This window comes from Tamandua tetradactyla, chromosome 3 (assembly GCF_023851605.1).
Source record: "Tamandua tetradactyla isolate mTamTet1 chromosome 3, mTamTet1.pri, whole genome shotgun sequence".
In the NCBI taxonomy this organism is placed as follows: Eukaryota; Metazoa; Chordata; class Mammalia; order Pilosa; family Myrmecophagidae; genus Tamandua; species Tamandua tetradactyla.
Genome location: NC_135329.1, coordinates 208,761,045 through 208,769,727, shown reverse-complemented (window position 1 = coordinate 208,769,727; position 8,683 = coordinate 208,761,045).

Genomic DNA, 8,683 nt, shown 5'->3' with positions numbered 1-8,683 from the left:
TGCTAGCTGCTGGAATGCAACACACCAGAGATGGATCGGCTTTTAATTAAAGGGGGTTTATTTTGTTAGTTCTTCAGAGGAAAGGCAGCTAACTTTCCACTGAGGTTCTTTCTTATGTGGGAAGGCACAGGATGGTCTCTGCTGGCCTTCTCTCCAGGCCTCTGGGTTCCGACAACTTTCCCCAGGGTGATTTCTTCTGCATCTCCAAAGGCCTGGGCTGAGCTGTGAGTGCTGAGATGAGGAATGCCGAGCTGCTTGGGCTGTGCTATGTTGAGCTCTCTCATTTAAGCACCAGCCAATTAAGTCAAACATCATTCATTGCAGCAGACACGCCTCCTAGCCGACTGCAGATGTAAATCAGCAACAGATGAGGTTCACGTACCATGGCTCATGTCCACAGCAACAGAACTAGGTGCCTTCACTTGACCAAGTTGACAACTGAATATAACTAACACAGTTTCCTAACATTGGTCATTGTTTAACTCTTGGGGACTTTCTGCCCCAGATCTTTGGGGACTCTCCCTGCTCAGGCCTGATTTATTGCTCCTGGCCCTCCACATGGACCAGCTGGAGCGGCTGTGAGCCCCCCCAGAACCATGAGTCCCCCAAGTGGTGGCGGAAGGCACCCCTCCCCCACAGGCTGCTTCCCAGAGGGGAAAGGAAAGAGACTTTACCAGCAGCAAGGGCTGAGTGCAACCAAACGCCAATTGTGGAATTAATTAACAAATTCTGACAACTAAAAATAGGCCCCCAGCTCAGGTGAACCTCGAATAAAAGCAGAGGTCACTGGCTTTTGCCCTGGCACAGAGGGGACAGGGCTGACAGAAAAAGAAAAAAGGAAAAAAAGCAGAGGTTTTTTTGGATCTGAAAAGGTCTGGACCCTGCAGGAAAGGAGAGGGCACATAAGACCTGGAGATACACAGAGCAATGTACCAACTTTAGCTCTTGATCGGCAAACCCGAGGAACAGGGTCCTGCTCTGAAAATGATTTTTCTTTTTCTCTTTTGTGGCTGTGCTTCTATGGTTTGATTACTCCTTGGATAAAGCTGCAAGGCTTCTTGGGCTCCACTGCCCCAGACATAGACAGAATTGAGCTTGTTTGAGACTTTGTCTGGAGCCTATGCCTTCCCCAGGAAAGGGGTTGGGCCCAGTTTAGGTGGAATCCCTCCCTCAAGGAACTCAGACTCCCGGGTCTGGAAAAAATAAGCAATTAAAGCCAGCATACAACCTCTCCTCTGTCTCCACCACGCCCCCAGCAGGGAGAGTCTGCTGAAGTTAAAAATACCACATCACCTTATGGTGGTGGGACCTGCAGGCAGAAAAGCACTGCACACCGGGCAGGAGAGGAAAAACACAAAGTCCAGAGACTTCATAGGAACGCCTTTCAACCTGCTGGATCTCACCCTCAGGGAAAACTGATGCAGGTGACTCTTTCCTCCTGAGAGGAGACCAGTGTGTTAGTTAGATTCAGTTGCCAACTTGGCCAGGTGAGCATACTAGTTTTGTTGCTGCGGACATAAGCCAATGGTATGTGAACCTCATCTTTGCTGATTTACATCTGCAGTCGGCTAGGAGGCGTGTCTGCTGCAATGAGTGATGTTTGACTTAATTGGCTGGTGCTTAAATGAGAGAGCTCAACGTAGCACAGCCCAAGCAGCTCGACATTCCTCATCTCAGCACTCACAGCTCAGCCCAGGCCTTTGGAGATGCAGAAAGAAATCACCCTGGGAAAAGTTGTTGGAACCCAGAGGCCTGGAGAGAAGGCCAGCAGAGATCACCCTGTGCCTTCCCACATAAGAAAGAACCTCAGTGGAAAGTTAGCTGCCTTTCCTCTGAAGAACTAACAAAATAAACCCCCTTTAATTAAAAGGCAATCCATCTCTGGTGTGTTGCATTCCAGCAGATAGCAAACTAGAACAACCAGTTTGGCCTGGTCTATAATACTGGGGTCTATAATACCTAAATAGACCCTCCTAAGGTGGGGAGTGGGGGAAGGCACCATATAGGCAGGGCAAGAAACAAAAAAACAAGAACGGAAAAATTCTGATCTATTCAACAAAACCTAAGCTAGAGGACTAGAATAAGATGAACTGAATGTCAGAGAACTGATAGACAACAAAGCCATTCAGCAAGAAAATCCTAGGGGGAAAAAAGTGAAAACAATCTCCAGAATAAACTAATTGAGGTAATTAAACGCCTAGACTCCAGCAAAAACTAACAAATCATACTAGGAAAATTGAAGAATGGCCCAATCAAAGGAACAAACCAACAATTCAAATGAGATACAGGAGTTGAAACAATTAATTCAAAATGTTCAAACAGACATGGAAAACCTCATCAAAAATCAAATCAATGACTTGAGGGAGGATATAAAGAAGGCAAGGAATGAACAAAAAGAAGAAATCAACAGTCTGAAAAAACAAATGGCAGAACTTATGGGAATGAAAGGCACAGTAGAAGAGATGAAAAAAACAATGGACCCTACTGTGCTGGTTTGAAAGGATGTATGTCCCCTAGAAAAGCCATGGTTTAATCTAAATTCCATTTCATAAAGGCAGAATAATCCCTACTCAATACTGTATGTTTGAAACTGTAATCAGATCATCTCCCTGGAGATGTGATTTAATCAAGAGTGGTTTGTAAAGCTGAGTTAGGGGACACGTCTCCACCCATTTGGGTGGGTCTTAAAAAGTTTATGGAGTCCTATAAAGGAGGATACATTTTGGAGAATGAAAGAGATGCAGAGAGAGCCAGAGAATGCTGCAGCACCATGAAGCAGAGTCCACGAGCCAGCAACCTTTGGAAATGCAGAAGCAAAACGCCTCCTGGGGAGTTTCATGAAACCAGAAGCCAGGAGAGAAAGCTAGCAGATGATGCCATGTTTACCATGTGCCCTTCCAGCCAAGATAGAAACCATGACCGTGTTCACCGTGTGCCTTCTCACTTCAGAGAGAAACCCTGAACTTCATCAACTTTCTTGAATCTTTTCCTGGATGCCTGTGATTGGACATTTCTATAGACTTGTTTAATTGGAACATTTTCTTGGCCTTAGAACTGTAAACTAGCAACTTATTAAATTCCCCTTTTAAAAGCCATTCAGTTTCTTGTATATTGCATTCTGGCAGCTTGCAAACTAGAACACCTGCAATGTCAGAATTCAAGAGCCAGAAGATAGGATTAGTGAACTCAAGGATGGGACATCTGAAATCCAACAAGCCAAAGAAAATATAGGGAAAAGAATGGAAAAATATGAGCAGGGACTCAGGAAATTGAATGAAAACATGAAGTGCACAAATATACATGTTGTGGGTATCCCAGAAGGAGAAGAGAAGGTAAAGGAGGAGAAAAACTAATGGAGGAAATTATCACTGAAAATTTCCCAACTCTTATGAAAGACTTAGAATTACAGATCCAAGAAAAGCAGTGTACCCCAAGTAGAATAGATCCAAATATACATACTCCAAGACACTCACTAATCAGAATGTCATATGTCAAAGAGAAAGAGAGACTCTTGAAAGCAGTAAGAGAAAAACAATCCATCACATACAAGGGAAGCCCAATGAGACTATGCATAGATTTCTCAGCAGAAACCATGGAGGCAAGAAGACAGTGGGATGACATATTTAAGATACTAAAAGAGAAAAACTGCCAACCGAGAACTCGATATCCAGCAAAACTGTCTTTCAAAAATGAGGGGGAAATTAAAACATGTGCAGACATAAATTCACTGAGAGAATTTGTGACCAAGAGACTGGTTCTGCAAGAAATACTAAAGGGACCACTAGAGACAGATAGGAAAAGACAGGAGAGAGAGGCGTGGAGAAGAGTATAGAAATGAAGACTATCAGTAAAAGTAAAAAGAAGAATTAAGTATGACATATAAAATAAAAAAGGAAAAATGGTAGAAGAAAGTACTGCTCATACAGTAATAACACTAAATGTTAATGGTTTAAACTCCCCAATCAAAAGACATAGACTAGCAGAATGGATTAGAAAAACAGGACCCATCTATATGCTGTCTACAGAAAATGCATCTTAGACCCAAGGATAAACATAGGTTGAAAGTGAAAGGTTGGGAAAAGTTATTCCATGCAAATAACAATCAGAAAAGAGAAGGAGTAGCTATACTAATATCCAACAAATTAGACTTCAAATGTAAAACAGTTAAAAGAGATGAAGAAGGACACTATTTATTAATAAAAGGAACAATTTAACAACAAGACTTAACAATCATAAATGTTTATGCACCAAGCCAGACAGAATGCTCCAAAATACATGAGGCAAACAGTGAAAACACCAAAAGAGAAATAGACACATCTACCATAATAGTTGGAGACTTCCATTCCCCACTCTTATCATGGACAGAACATCTAGACAGAGGATCAATAAAGAAACAGAGAACTTGAATAACACAATAAATGAGCTAGACTTAACAGACATTTATACAACATTACACCCCACAACATCAGGATACACCTTTTTCTCAAGTGCTCATGGATCATTCTCAAGGATAGACCATATGCTGGGTCACAAAGCAAGTCTCAATAAATTTAAAAAGATTGCAATAATACAAAACACTTTCTCAGATCACAAAGGAATGAAGTAGGAAATCAATAATAGGCACAGTGCCAGAAAATTCACAAATATGTGGAGGCTAACAAAACACTCTTAAACAACCAGTGGGTCAAGGAAGAAATTACAAGAGAAATCAGTAAATATCTCAAGGCAAATGAAAATGAAAATACAACATATCAAAATTTATGGGGTGCAGCAAAGGCAATGCTAAGAGGGAAATTTTTTGCCCTAAATGCCTATATCAAAAAAGAAGAAAAAGCAAAAATCGAGGAATTAACAGTCCACTTGGAATAACTAGAGAAAGAACAGCAAATTAACCCCAAAGCAGGCAAAAGAAAATAAATAATGAAGATTAGAGCAGAAATAAATGAAATTGAGAACATGAAAACAATTGAGAAAATCAACAAAACCAGAAGTTGGTTCTATGAGAAAATCAATAAGATTGATGGACCCTTAGCGAAGTTGACAAAAAAAGGAGAGAAGGATGCAAATAAATAAAATCAGAAATGGAAGAGGAGACATAACACTGACCCCACAGAAACAAAGGAAGTAATGAGAGGATACCATGAACAAGTTTATGCTAATAAACTAAACAATGTAGATGAAATGGACAACTTCCTAGAAAGGCATGAACAACCAACATTGACTCGAGAAGAAATAGACGACCTCAACAAACCAATCACAAGTAAAGAAGTTGAATCAGTCATTAAGAAGCACCCCAAAAAGAAAAGTCCAGGACCAGATGGCTTCACATGTGAATTCTACCAAACATTCAAGAAAGAATTAGTACAATCCTGCCCAAACTCTTCAATAAAATTGAAGAGGAGGGAAAGCTACCTGACTCATTCTATGAAACCAACATCACCCCTGTACCAAAGCCAGACAAAGATATTACAAAAAAAAGAAAACTATAAACCAATTTTTCTTATGAATATAGATGCAAAAATCCTCAACAAAACTCCTGAAAATTGAATCCAGCAACATTTTAAAGGAATCATACACAATGACCAAGGAAGATTCATCCCAGATATGCAAGGGTGATTCAACATAAGAAAATAAATTAATGTAATATACCATATCAACAAATCAAGGGAGAAAAACCACATAATCATGTCAACTGGTGCAGAAAAGGCATTTGACAAAATTCAACATCCTTTCCTGTTGAAAACACTTCAGAGGATAGGATTAGAAGGGAACTTCCTCAAAATGATAAAAGGAATATATGAAAAACCCAAGCTAACATCTCAATGGGGAAAAACTGAAAACTTTCCCCCTAAGATCAAGGACAAGACAAGGATGTCCACTATCACCATTGTTATTCAACATTGTGCTGGAGTTCTAGCCAGAGCAATAAGACAAGAAAAATAAATATAAGGCATCAAAATTGGAAAGGAAGATGTAAAACTCTCAATGTTTGCAGATGTTATGATACTATATGTTGAAAACCCTGAAAAATCCACAGCAAAACTACTAAAGCTAATAAATCAGTACAGCAAAGTGGCAGGTTACAAGGTCAACACTCAAAACATCTATGGTGTTTCTATAGTAATGAACAATCTGAGGAGAAAATCAAGAAAAAATTCCACTTACAACTGTAACCAAAAGAATAAAATATTTAGGAATAAATTTAACTAAAGATACAAAAGACCTATACAAACAAAAACTACAAGAAATTGTCAAAAGAAACCACAGAAGACCTAAATAAATGGAAGGGCATACCATGTTCATGGATTGGAAGACTAATAATAGTTAAGATGTCAATTCTACCCAAGTTGATTTACAGATTCAATGCAATACCAGTTAAAATGCCAAAAACTTACTTTTCAGAAATAGAAAACCAATAACCAAATTTATCTGGAAGAGCAGGGTGCCCCGAATAGCTAAAAATATCCTGAGAAAGAAAAATGAAGTGGGAGGCGTCATGCTACTTGACTTTAAGGCATACTACGAAGCTACAGTGGTCAAAACAGCGTGGTACTAGCATAAAGATAGATATACTGACCAATGGAATGGAATAGAGTTTTCAGATATAGACCCTCTCATCTATGGACAATTGACCTTTGATAAGGCAGTCAAGCCAACTCACCTGGGACAGAACAGTCTCTTCAATAAATGGTGCCTAGAGAACTGGATATCCACATGCAAAAGAATGAAAGAGGATCCATATCTCATACCCTATACAAAAATTAACTCAAAATGGATCAAAGACCTAAACATTAGCTCTAAGACCATAAAACTTTTAGAAGAAAATGTAGGGAAATATCTTATCTATCTTGTAATAGGAGGCGGTTTCCTAAACGTTACACCCACAACACGAGCATTGAAGAAAAAAATGAATGGAAACTCCTCAAAAGTAAGCACTTTCGTGCACCAAAGAACTTCGTCAAGAAAGTAAAAAGACAGCCTACACAATGGGAGACAATATTTGGGAATGATATATTAGGTAAATGTCTAGTATCCAGAATATATAAAGAGATTGTTCAACTCAACAACAAAAAGACAGACAACACAATTACAAAATGGACAAAAGACATGAATAGACATTTCTCAGAAAAAGAAATACAAATGGCCAAAAGGCACATGAAAAGATGCTCAACTTCCCTGGCTATTAAGGAAATGCAAATCAAAACCACATTAAGATATCATCTCATACCCACCAGAATGGCCATTATCAATAAAACAGAAAATAACTAGTGCTGGAGAAGATGTGGAGAAAGAGGCACACTTATCCACTGTTGGTGTGAATGTCAAATGATACAACCGCTGTGGAAGGTAGTGTGGTGGTTCCTCAGGAAGCTAAGTATAGAATTGCCATATGATCCAGCGATACCATTGCTAGGTATCTACTCAGAGGACATGAACACAAACAGACATTTGCACACCAATGTTTATAGCAGCATTATTTACAATTGCCAAGAAATGGAAACAGCCAAAATGTCCATCTACAGACATGTGGCTAAGCAAACTGTGGTATATACAGTTCCAATATGATGGAATATTATGCAGCTGTATAAGACAGAATAAAGTTATGAAGCATGTAACAACCTGGATGGACCTTAAGGACATTTTATTAAGTGAGATTAGCCAGAAACAAAAGGACAAATACTGTATGGTCTCACTGATATGAACTGACATTAGCAAATGAAATTGGAGAATTTCAATTGGGAACAGAGACCATCAGGAGATAGAAATAGGGTAGATATTTGGTAATTGGAGCCGAAGGGATATAGATTGTGCAACAGGACTGATTGTAAAAATTCAGAAATGGATAGCACAATACTACCTAACTGTAATACTGTAATGTTAGAACACTGAATGAAGCTGAGTGTGAGAATGATAGAGGGAGGAGGCCTGGGAGCACAAATGAAATCAGAAGGAAAGATAGACAATGAAGACTGAGATGGTATAATCTAGGAATGCCTAGAGTGTATAATGACAGTGACTAAATCTGCAAATTTAAAAATGTTTCTGTATGAGGAAGAACAAAGGAATCTCAATAATGCAGGGTATTGAAAATAGATGGCAATTAATATTTTAAAACTTTAACGTTATGTGTGAGACAAGCAAAAAATGTTTATTTGGTACAAAATCTATATTTTGACTAGTGCATTTCCTAATATAACTTATGTGGACAGCTTAATTGAACACCAAAGTATTTGCAGTCTTGCATAGGGCATGAAACTTTGTAGGTTTGTCCAGAATGATGACCAGATAAATCCCAGAGCGATTTGAACAGTGAATAAAAAAGTATTTGCAGAGTCCCCTAGTGGGATTGATGAGAAAGGGGGAAAATTCATCTTCCCCAAGTGGAGAATTCTTCATATTCTCACAGGCAGTGGGGACAGCCAAAGCAATAGGCCGAGCCCCCAATCTTGGGGGTTGTTCATATGAAACTTAATCCTGCAAAGGATCGGTCAAGCTTACTTAAAATTAGGCCTAAGAGTCACCCCCAAGAAAATCTCTTCTATTACTCAGATGTGGCCTCTCTCGGCCAACACAGCAAGCAAACTCACTGCCCTGCCCTTCTCTATGTGGGACATGACTCCCAGAGGTGTGGACCTTCCTGGCAATGTGGGACAGAAATCCTAGAATGAACTGGGACACAGCA